A 10,632-nucleotide genomic window follows, 5' to 3' on the forward strand; every position below is an offset into this window, starting at 1 on the left:
AGTTCAAGAGCAAACGTTAGCCTACACATGGTTGGACATAAGAATGGTATAAAATTAATAAAGGTATGGTGAGTAAGATGTTTCGTTAAGGATGAAAGGAAATGATGGGAAGTGATAAAAAAAGGAGACTGAAGTTTGGGTAAGGATTATAACAATATGAGTTTCTCATAGACACCTTGTGTTGATAAAAGAACGTTATCGCCTCGCGTGAAGAGGCCGTAAAAGAGATGTCCTAATTTCGTAAAAGTTGAAGAGCGAAGACCTAGCCCAACTTCAAAAGGCCAGCGGCAAAATACCCCTTTCAGCCCCTCATGGAGGGAAGAGGTGGTCAACGGCTTTCTCTCCGGAGAAACTTTCCTTCACTTCTCCCGGGCTTGAACGGCAACGTTGTTTTCGAATATGTTTGAGATTAGATAACTCCGGACAGGAGACGTGCATAAGAAAGGAGGGCAGGTGGGGAGGCTTTGGGTAGGGTCACCACGCTTAAGAATTCCGACAAGTCCTTGCTGGGAGTTCTTGCATGAAAAATGGCACAATGGCCGTCGCGAATAACATTAGTAAAAATAAGGAGAGATTCAGCTCTCTCTCTTTAAGCCAGCAACAGCAGTTCCAAGGACAAAACAAAAATAACACTTCTATTTCACCTGGTTCATAATGAACATGTAAAGAAAACTTTCTGACAAGAACTGCTCATGCTATTGAAATATTTTTTTATTATTTATAGAATGTAATTAGCTGGAAACTAATGTTCCAAACGAATGAAGGCGAGTTTTTACTATAAGGAATTTATTACGGGATAGTCATGTATTCATAGGAAACAAATGATTAAACCAATTATTTGTAGATTATATTGCGCAGAAAGTGCATAAATTATCGTTCAGTTTTAAGAGAGATGGAATATGAAAATATTAATGAAGGAAAAAAAACAAGAAGGTTTACTTTCGTTGCACTATGTTTACATTGATCAAGTGTCGAACTGTGCTCATAATTCGACTAAACATTGCTAGGATATGTTTCAAGTGTAGTTTTTTCCTGACCTTTTAAATATTCCGTTAAGAACCCACAGAATACATGTTATGTTAAAAAAAGTTCCAACATATTTGGAGACGATTATGTAGATTCCTTAAACGTTGTTTTTCTTTACACTGAGAAATCTCACCTTTCCAAGTATGTAAAATAATAATAATTGTAATCTAAAATATTCCATTAACCGGAGATAATTCACTTTATTCTATCCAATAAATATCGGCGATCCCTTGATGTGCCCCGACATTGTACTTTTCAGAATCAGTTTCTCATTTCCTTATTGTAAGTCAATATCATTTAAAGCCACAAACTGTTTCGACACAATTGGTTGGTTTCTTTTTCAAGTAATCTCATAGTTCGCTTTTCATTTTTCTGCGTCTCTCTATTCCTTTCTTCTAAGTCTTAGTTAATATATATATATATATATATATATATATATATATATATATATATATATATATATATATATATATATATATATATATATATATATATATATATATATATATATATATATATATATATATATATATATATATATATATATATATCATCATCATTATCATCATCATCATCTCCTCCTACGCCTATTGACGCAAAAGGACTCGGTTAGATTTCGCCAGTCGTTTCTATCTTAAGCTCTTCATTCAATACTTCTCCATTCATCATCTCCTACTTTGCGCTTCATGGTCCTCAGCCATATAGGTCTGGGTCTTCCAACTCTTCTAGTGCCTTGCTGAGCCCCACTGAACGTTTGGTAAATTACTAATCTCTCTTGGGGAGTACGAAGAGTATGACCAAACCATCTCCATCTACCCCTTATTACGATCTCATCCACATAGGGCACTCGAGTAATATCTCTTATAGTTTCCTTTCTAATCCTGCCCTACCATTTCACTCCCAATAACCTTCTGAAAATTTTGTTCTAAAATCTACAAAAACTTGAAAAACGAAAACAACAATCATAGGCATAATATTGATAAAATCAATATTTATAACATCTACGGAAGCAATAGAAATATTTATATCAGCAATGGAAAAAAAAACACGCTGACAAAGTTTATAACAAGTGAACTTCAGTTACTGTTTACATTGGTATTCAACACTCTTGAAGTAAACAAATAACCAAAATGGCAATAGTTCATCAAGTGAAGGAGAGGAAAGGAATATGTTAAATGGCAAGGGCTTTCCCTGGTAAACCATTGAAAAATCCCTCTCAATTTACCCTGCCCGTCGCACTTCCTGAATAAAGAGGATACTATCAAAATAAACGAAACTATGCTCGAGTGCACTCGTAATAAAGCAAAGCCTTAAGTCAATCCAGTTACAGTACTTGTAGTACTTCATGCAAAATGGAATTAACTCAGAATATATATTACTGCATGAGAAAAATCTATTTGTTATGTCGAAGGTTAACTAGTGGAATAGTGGAGAATACTGTTAGCTGGATTCATGATTATAGTAAAGAGTGCTCATACCATAAGTACCATCAGTCCTTTATAATATTAGATGTACTTACATCATTCCCAACCACCAACCATAAGATTTTTAGATTAACTAAAAATCAGAATTTCAATTCGAATATGAACTGTCTCCCTCAACTTTTTTTATATCACTTTACACCGAAAAAAGGGCCAATATGTATTAGCAGATATAAAGTGAATAATTCTATATCCTTAGATTTTTACAACTGAAATTCATGTTAGGTATCCTCGTGACCGGTTATTGAATTAAATGTAAGTCATAGGAATTCTACAAATTGTTAATGGGAAACTACATTTCAAAACATCTTTTAACATATGAAGACATTTTAGCCAGTTATATCTGAACCTTTCGAAGCCTTTCAATTCTCCCTAATGCACATTTACTTTATAAAATTTACAACTGCAGAGAGAGAGAGAGAGAGAGAGAGAGAGAGAGAGAGAGAGAGAGAGAGAGAGATTTATTGATACGCTGCAAGATAAATTAAATATCGACACCAACGGAAAGACAAGACAATAAAGCTCTTGGCCGTAACAAATGTTCCCCTTGTTATGGTTGATGCCCACTTCATTGCCACAGCGTCTCTCTCTCTCTCTCTCTCTCTCTCTCTCTCTCTCTCTCTCTCTCTCTCTCTCTCTCTCTCTCTCTCTCTCTCTCTATATATATATATATATATATATATATATATATATATATATATATATATATATATATATATATATATATATATACAGTATATATATATATATATATATATCTGAGTGTGTTATTGCATGCTAGTGAGTCCCATTTTGTGATCCGAGAAAATCAGATGATTTAACGCTAATAACAAAAGCTTATCAAGTACAATATAGATACAAGTTTTCGTGAATAGTCGGTGATTAGTTTGAGGTCAGAAGAGTGGGATAAAACGTCGGCATAGAATAGTTATCTTGTGAAATACTAAAAATCTGAACAAGATGGCAGCCTCTAACACAAACAAGGCTTGGAGGGATAATATTGCAATCATCAAGAGCAAGAGTAAATTCCATGAGTTAGCACAACAAGAACTAGATCTACTGGTAACAGAGGTCACAAATAAATCCAACCAGTGTGACGGAAAAATATTCTCAAACATATTGAAACAATATGATCCAACAAACTGGAGCAAGTCTGCGGAAAACATCATCAAAATAATAGAAGATATTCCAAAGAAGATCCAGGTGATAAAGAGACTTATAAAGAAAGTTTACATCAATCAGCACATTCCATTTAAGAACAATAAAAAGTCCAATATGGTGAATATGCTGTTTAATGCATTTGGAAAAAGAATGCCAAAATGGTGCAATACATGTAAGATGTGGTACAGTATTCTTAACCAGCAACAATTATTAAGGAAATGTGATGTATGTCATGTACCAACACACCCTACATGCGCTGAAGTGCAACAAGAAATAAATACCAAAGACACAAAGATATTCTGATCGACATGCTTAGTCTGGATAAAAAGTATAATTAAGTCGAGACTGAATCTGCAAGAAGAAGAGAAGAAGAAGAAGAAGAAGAAGAAGAAGAAGAAGAAGAAGAAGAAGAAGAAGAAGAAGGAAAGAAAAATGAACAGGATATGTGTAAGGATGCAGCGGAAATTATTGATACAACATATGATACCATTTAATGAAGAATTAAATTTCCCGATGGAAACAAATATTAGACCCAGGATACTTTACCCAGACCTACATACTTTAGGGAAGAACAAGAAAAAAAAAGAAAAAAAGAAAAAAAAAAGATATAGTCTGCAATTCACTGAAAATAGGGAATTACAGATTTGCCGAAAGATGCTACTACAAGCATCCAAAGATATGACATAATTATGAAATATATGATAAATGTGCGTATTTAAACGGATATGAGGACAAATGCAGAGATCTCCATCCAAAAATATGCAAAAACCTGAAACAAGGAAAAGGATGCAAATTCAACAAAAAATTTTGATATATGCATCCTGCAACCATGAAATAAAGTCAGAAAACTAGCCGAGTATATACCGCGCTATGTACAAAAGGCCCCGAGATATGATGCCTTTCAACCCAAATATGCACAATTAGAGCCCAACTACAGATATGGTTATAATTGCAGTTATACAAACAAAAATAAATATGAAGGTGAAAGAGCAAATATGATAGAAAAGTTGGATTTTTTAATGGCAGAATTCTTGGAAATGAAGAAAAGAACATCATATCAGAACAGGAAGGAAGCATGGGAGAATCCTTATTATTACCAATATTAAATAATGCAGATGAAACACAAACCATAATAGTGATGAATGCACAGGGTTTAGTCACGAGTAACTCTAAAAGGAAAATAGAGTTCTTAGAAGAACTAACCGAAATTGAAAAAAATTGATATATTAGATATAAGGGAAAAATGGTATTCCCAAGAGACTGGAAGTGATGACCAAATAAAATGTTTCCAAATATATAGATCAGACAGAACATATAGGAATCAAGGGGGAACTGCAATCTATGGAAGAGACATAAATCAAGGAAAAGTCTGTAAAAAATACAGCAACACAGAATGTGAATTGATTGCGGTAGAATTTGAATATGAAAAATGAGTAAACATTGTAGTTTACAGACCCACAAATACTAAGGAATTAGACATAATAAGAGAAAAAAATAGATGATATATGTAGAAACCATAAAGACTGGAATATACTCCTATTCGGAGATTTTAACTTTCCTTTCGTGGATTGGAAAGAACGGATAGAAGAAAGTGGTTGTATATATAAATATAAAAAAAGAGAGTGACAGTAGCACAGAAGATAAGAGACAGTTTGAAAAGCTTCGAGATATACTATTAGAACATAATATGCAACAGATAAACACATTCCAACAAGAAAGGGCAGTGTTCTAGATTTAGTATTTGTGAATGAGGTGAATTATGTTAAAGAAATAATAGTTAAAGAAATAAATGAAGAATTGAACAAAGGTTGGAAAAATTTATTAGTAAGTGATAATATACCGGTAAATATGGTTATATTGTACAAAATACTGGAAATTTTTGAGAAATATGTACCAAAAAAAAAAAAAAAAAAAAAAAAAAAAAAACATCAGACATGCATACCAAGAGAAAGAAGGATCTTATTTCAGAAAATAAGGAAGTGGAAGAAAAATCTTGCAAACAAAAAAAATGTATGGAAAATGATGGAAATAAAACGTAAGATAGAAAATGCAGAAAAAAATATAAAATCGAAAGAAAATGAAAAAATGGACTTGGGGATTTTCTTGATAACTTTAAGTGTCCTTTTTTCTAAGTCCCCTTTTTCAGATTTTATAATTTTTTTTTCTGCATTTTCTATCTTACGTTTTATTTCCATCATTTTCCATAATTTTTTTTTTTGTTTGCAAGATTTTTCTTCCACTTCCTTTACTCCTATGCAAAAAAAGATGAATGAAGGGAGATTAGAAATAGGCCCTCTAAGAATTGAAGGACGGTTAACGAATAATAAAAAAGGAAATATGCAACATACTAGCAGAAAAAATATACGAGCGAATTCACGGCAAGAATTGCAATTGAGAATAATGAAACAGAAATGAGAGAAGAAAATATTGAATATCTAATGGAGCAGATATTGTAAAGGCTATAAGCGAAATGAAAAATGGATCAGCGGCCAGGCCAGATGGAGTTCCAGGTATTTTGTTACAAAAAATTACACACACTATCACGAAGACGCTTGCAATACTGCTAAGACAAAGTGTAGATATGAGCTACATATATGTTATACATAAATTAGCATATATATCCCCTATTTTCAAAATTGGATCAAGACTAGAGGCAAGCAATTATAGACCTGTTAGTCTAAAATCACATATTATGAAAGTGTATGAAAGGGTAATAAAAAAGAAAATTATGCATCATTTGGTTAAAAAAAATCTATTTAATATAGGTCAACATGGTTTTATGCCCGGAAAAAGTACACAAACCCAACTGATAGCACGCTATGAAAACATGTAAAAATATGATAAATGAAAAAGACACAGATGTGGTATATCTAAATTTTGAAAAAGCCGTTGAAAAGGTAGACCATAATATATTAGAGAAAAAAATGAGAATGCATAATATTAAGGGAAAGATGGGAAAATGGATAAAAGGATTCCTACAAAACAGAAAACAGATAGTGGTTGCAAATGACGAGAAATCAGATAAAGCTCAGGTAATATCTGGTGTGCCACAGGGTACGGTATTAGCTGCACTGGTGTTTATTATTATGATCTCAGACATAGTCTGTAATGTTAAAGACTCTTTAGTGAGAAGTTTCGCCGATGACACAAGAATAAGTAGAAAAATTACTTGTGATGAAGATAAGAACTCATTACAAAGAGATCTAAACAAAATATATGAATGGGCGGAGATAAATAGGATGGTATTTAACTCCGATAAATTCGAATCAATAAATTATGGAAGCAGAGGAAGAATGGTATATGCATACAGGAGACCTAATAACGAGACAATCACAAACAAGGAAGCAATTAAAGATCTTGGTGTAATGTTAAACAGGAATGTGTTATGCAACGACCAAATAGCAACACTGTTGGCTAAATGTAAAGCAAAAATGGGAATGCTATTCAGACACTTTAAAACAAGAAAAGCTGAACACATGATTATACTGTACAAAGCTTATGTGCGTAGTACACTCGAGTACTGCAATGTGATATGGTACCCACACTACCAAAAGGATATTGCACAAATAGAGAGTATACAAATGTCCCTTACTGCTAGAAAAGAAGAAGTTAAAGACCTTGACTACTGGGAAAGACTGCAATTTTTAAAATTATACAGTATAGAAAGGAGAAGAGAACGCTACACAATAATACAAGCATGGAAACAAATCAAAGGAATTACTGAAAACATCATGGAGCTAAAAATATCAGAAAGCGCAAGCGGAGGTAGATTAATAGTACCCAAAACGATACCAGGAAAACTAAGTAAGGCACACAGGGCATTAATCCACTAGGCACCAGCATCGATAATACAGTGACTATTTAATGGGCTACCAGCTCATCTAAAAATCATATCAGGAGTGAGCGTAGATGTGTTTAAGAATAAGCTCGATAAACACCTTAAATACATCCCAGACTATCCAAGACAGGAAGATGCAAAATACACCGGAAGATGCATAAGCAACTCTCTGGTGGATATATGAGGTGCCTTACACTAGGGACCTGGGGGAACCCAAACATAGAATTAGGCAATAAGGTAAGCTCTCTCTCTCTCTCTCTCTCTCTCTCTCTCTCTCTCTCTCTCTCTCTCTCTCTCTCTCTCTCTCTCTCTCTCTGACGACGGAATATCCTTAATGGTATTCAATTCTTTTATTGTTCTGGTGGTATTTGTCCATAAAAAGTAACTTTCTTTAATTCAGCTTTCCCTGTGTTATGTTTTGTTGATACCACTGTTTTCGTAAATTTTTATCATATTATTCCTTTTGTTCACCAAAGTAGGCAAAGGTCTTTCAAGCCTTCGCTTTGATTGTGGTATAATTTCTATCTCTTTTAAAAGTATACTTTAATATTTTCTTTTGATTACAACGGTCACCACAAATGTCCAGTTTCTCTTATTATTGGGTGATACAATGGAAGAAAATGGTTTTCCTGTAATCACTTTGTTTCTATTCAGAGTTAAAACTACTGTAGTGGCCAATCGTTATGAATATTTTTTTTTTCAAACAGAAAAAAACAAACGCTTTAAAAGAGTATTTTGTTTGTTAGGAAATCTTACGCTTAGTTTGGATCGTTCTATCTTTAGGAAATCAAGACGACTTTGAGTGATTGTTCCTTGATAACACAGGGAGCTGTTTTTACGGCACCAAATTGTTCCTGATTACACAATGGCAAATTTAGAATTCACTAACTTCAATTTAAAATGATGTTTTGAATTCAAAATTCAGCTAACGTAATAAGGAAATGTACACTCCTCAATGGTCTTCCCATTGGGTTATCAAGAATTTTATTACATTTATTCTCAGTATTCTCCCCGTTCCCTCAAACTCAATAGCTCCATCACCATCTTTTTCTATCTATTATTCTTGTAATATATTCAGTGTTTCTTTCTCTCGTAGACGTAACAGGTAAATTTATTTTTATAGCAAATACCATTTTTATGACCGACTACACACTAATATCATGTATTCTTATCTCCCTAACTTTCTCAGTTTGAAAGTTATTGGATCCTTTGACTGGGCAGACAGTGATACATTAGACTAATCTATCTGTTCACAACTCCTTTTCCTTTGCCTACACATACACTTAGTAGGCTGGCCTATTCTTTCCATATTCTCCTCTCTCCTCAGACACTTGAAAACATTGAGATTACCAAACAATTCTTCCTCACCCAAGAGGTTAACTGCTGCACTGTTATTGTTTACTGGCTACTTTTCTTTTGGTAAGGGTAGAACACACTCTTTACCTATGATAGGCAGCTCTTCTAGGAGAAGGATACTCCAAAATCAAACCATTGTTCTCTGGTGTAGTGCCATATCCCTTGTACCATGGTCTTCCACTGCCCATGGATAGAGATCTCTTGCTTGAGGGTACACTCGGGCAAACTTTTCTAACTTATTTATTTTATTTTTTTTTATATTTTTTTTTTAGTTTTTGTATGGAATGTAATTTGAATGCTTTTATAGTTCTTAGAATATCATTCCATTTCCTCAATGGGCTAATTTAACCTTTTTTAATAATAATAATAATAATAATAATAATAATAATAATAATAATAATAATAATAATAATAATAATAATAATAATAATAATAAACATATTCTTTATAAATTAAATCAGGTTATGCTTTGCTGCTGACCAGACCCTCAACCAAACTTTATACATGGTAATGCAGCATCTTACATTATATCCAGCAACATTTGATTTTTTTTTTTCAATATTCGAATTTCTTTGTTCACAGACTTAGTCAAATATTCTAAAAATCTTTTCTTTACACTAGTTTTTTAACATCCGTATCATTGAAATCTGTGCAGGAATATTTCTGCATTTTTCAGTTATTATTTAATTTTAAATTCTCTATATTTCATTCACACTTTCAATGAGATCTTAGCAAGTTTGTCCGTTCCAGATTCCAGTAGAGGTAAGTTACTTATTTGTCTTTTGTAATTTTACTGTTCATACTGTAATCCCCATCTTGGTATCAATTTAAAACAGAGAAACAGTTCGTGTAGTGAGTTGCGATGAAACTACATTAGGGTTTATGAATAAAGGTTTTATAGTCTGATGCCGGTGGCCTATGAGACCCTTCAGTACCCAAGTGAAACGGGGAAAACCGCAGTACTTACTCTAGTAAGTGCAAGTTATAAGAAGTCGTACCGAAACATTGAAGAAATAATTAGGAACATGGATAAATCAGGATAATATAATGCAAGTCCAGCTAGTGCCCAAAGAAACGCTTCATAAAAAAAAGGAACTCAAGGAATGCATAGAGTCCCGTGTTAGAAGCAGTGGTAGCTAGAAATCGGAGTAAAGCAAAGATGAAGAGTCAAAAGTGTTTCAATGTCACAGAATTTATGAATTAAAGGATCTTTTCAAATTTGCCTAGAGATAAACATTATTCTAAATTTCTATAACAAAGATGAATCAAATAAATTAGATATTTCTAATAGAAGGTTTTCCAAACAATGTGGATATTTTGAATTGATTTACATTCTTTATAGTAGTAGGGAAAAAAATAAAATTCAAAAAATTGGTATAAATTGATAGTCTAAGTTTTAATAGCTTGTAAAATACATGGTTTATGTATCAGGGAGAGAGGTATGATTAATTGAACATACTTTGATTCTCATTCCTTGTCTTCCTCATCGTTTCAGTGTATTTGAATTGAGTGTTGAAATGAAACAAACTGAAATGAAACTGAAACCCTCATTATTGTCGCAGTAACTGAATAATAAATATCACAATCGATCATTTTATCTCAGATTATTATCTTCAGATCTTCAGAGCTTTTGTTAACACTGTAAAAAGGACAAAAGCCTCTTCATTCTTATAAGTAATAAATAACGACATCTTTGGTATGGCATTAAATCTACTTTAGTGCTTGCAGTTTTGGTATTTTGATATTGAGCAGGAATTAGTAATAAATTGT

The sequence above is a fragment of the Palaemon carinicauda genome, chromosome 1 (assembly GCF_036898095.1).
Source record: "Palaemon carinicauda isolate YSFRI2023 chromosome 1, ASM3689809v2, whole genome shotgun sequence".
In the NCBI taxonomy this organism is placed as follows: domain Eukaryota; kingdom Metazoa; phylum Arthropoda; class Malacostraca; order Decapoda; family Palaemonidae; genus Palaemon; species Palaemon carinicauda.